This window comes from Cibotium barometz, chromosome 33, assembly GCF_041138505.1.
Source record: "Cibotium barometz isolate CiBa-2024 chromosome 33, ASM4113850v1, whole genome shotgun sequence".
Taxonomy (NCBI): Eukaryota; Viridiplantae; Streptophyta; class Polypodiopsida; order Cyatheales; family Cibotiaceae; genus Cibotium; species Cibotium barometz.
Window position 1 is genome coordinate 1,637,501 of NC_141078.1, and position 2,198 is coordinate 1,639,698.

The following is a 2,198-nucleotide window of genomic DNA, read 5'->3' on the forward strand; positions in this document are numbered from 1 at the left end:
CCGTGCATATACAAAGCCCCCAACAAACACACACATATAGACTTTCTCTCTCTCTCTCTCTCTCTCTCTCTCTCTCTCTCTCTCTCTCTCTCTCTCTCTCTCTCTCAGAAGCACCTCCCGTCGTATATGTATGATGGGGGGGGGATGATCAGGGGTCTAATAATGTTTTTACCATATTGGAAGACAAAGAAGCACAAACTGAGTACCACCTCTAAAACTTTTCCCTAAAAACGTGTATTTTGTATAGGTGATCTTGATTGAAACACCTCCTCTATACCATATCCAATCCAAGAAGTCATCAAAATGCTCAACTATTTTTAGCCAGTCAAATCCTGAGGGGTTATATAGAAAGAGTGCCATGATCCAGGAAAGTTCTACAAAACCAGCTCAAAAATGTAATGAGGATATATGATGTAGTGTTTGTTCCAAGATATGTGGACTATAAGAAAGAGAATAAGCTCGACACCTGTCACTTGCAAATAGCTTGTAAATGTCAACAAACCTCTCATGCATCACAACAAACCCACGACCAATTGCACGATATTTTATACCACCATGAAGTATAGTCCTCCCAAAAAAAAAGTGGGCTCGTGTTCCTAGAGAGAATTTGAAAACACGGATGAAAGTTATAGTTGCATGGTAAGAAAATCCCATAGTGCAAGAGGTGAATGCTCGATTGTGTTCTTGAGGATCATGGGAAGGGCAATAAATAGCGATGAACTATTGATTGAGTGAGGCAGTGAGGACACTATTGGCAAGGGCACCCACATCTTCGATTGCCTTATCTAGACCATTGAGGGCTAGGCCCGCTAGGCAGACCCTGCCCCATAAGAATGCGTTACGCGTATACATTGAACACCACCATCAAGTTGCTAAAAAAGCCAATAGTTGTGTAGTAAAAACGTCAAGGCGATGCCCCAGGTGGGCTGCGACACCCAGCAGGTCAACTTTTGGTTAGGAGCCTCCTCACCGGATCTACAAACTTCGAGCAAAGTTTCTGACCCCTCCGACCCGCTGGGGATATATTTCATGCGCTCCCCCTTGTCGTGTAGCGGGGGAGTGCACGAAACACTTTCCAGCTCAGCATGAGCATTTACTGTTGCCAGCTCAACGTTTGTTGCCTCGGCACAGCCAACAGCTGGGCGCAGTAGCAAAGGTTCCCCCTCTCTCCCTCTCGTTCATTGCCTCGGCACAGCCAAGGGGGGGGCATAGCAGCAAAGCCCAGGCCGCCCTCGGAAGCTACAAACTATGCAGCTTTTGCTCCTCGTTTGTTGCCTCAGCACAGCCAACAGGTGGGCGCAGTAGCAAAGGTTACTTGCTTTGCCACACTTGCTTCTCAATTCCATCCACTTTCCCCACAATTATCACTCAGTTTTAGCCATTTCTGAACCATTTTCCCCGGAGTTCTTTCTCATTTCTAGCCACTTATCCGTGCCACGAATTCTCTTGCCGTTTCGCCACAGTGATCATCGTCGCCATGCCAGAGGTTTATTGCAGCCTAGTCTCGACTTGTGTGCATTGTTCTGAAGCTCTAGAAACTGATGGGTTTGGCTTTAATATTGCTGCGGGTTGTTTGATGTGCAAATCTTAAAAGTGGCTTCTGATGTACTGTGTAAAGACATGATATTGCATTGCAGGAAGACAAGATGGAGGAGGGTAAGGTGATATTGGAGGATAGAATGCATTGTGAATCGTGCCGTTACAAAGTCTACAGAGCGGCCATTGGCTATCCAGGCATACCTTAATTCTCCAACCTGTTGATCTCTGTTGGCACATCATCAATCTTTTGTGTTTTTCTTTTTTGCATTTACGCACCCATTAGGATAAATTAGCAATCAAAATTACGTATAGATATGCATATATAATTATCCATATGTTTTGCATACAGGCATCCATTCTCTCGGTTCCCCCTCTCTCTCTCGTTCATTGCAGCAAAGCCGAGGCCGCCCTCGGAAGCTACAAACTACGCAGCAGCAGCCCATAAAGGTGGTCGCAGATAGTCAGGGCCGCCCAACAGCCCGACCAAGCCACACAGCCACGTTTTCGGCCCACTACATCCAGCCGACAACCCCCCCACCTGTCATTGTGAGGCTGCAACAATAGAGTACAACAATGCCATCATTAGCTCAGGTTCTTTCAGTCTCAGGTACTTCCTTACCAACCGCCTCAGAATCCCTCAAGGATGTGATACCCACTAC

At 46.4% G+C, this 2,198-nt stretch overlaps 1 long non-coding RNA gene across 1 annotated transcript; it reads left to right on the top strand.

Moving 5' to 3' along the window:
• The first annotated feature begins 1,218 nt into the window (after positions 1-1,218).
• On the top strand, positions 1,219-1,734 carry LOC147619181 (uncharacterized). Its single transcript, XR_015261896.1, has 2 exons — positions 1,219-1,486; positions 1,638-1,734. It is a non-coding gene; the product is annotated as an uncharacterized LOC147619181 (long non-coding RNA).
• The last annotated feature ends 464 nt before the right edge of the window (positions 1,735-2,198 follow it).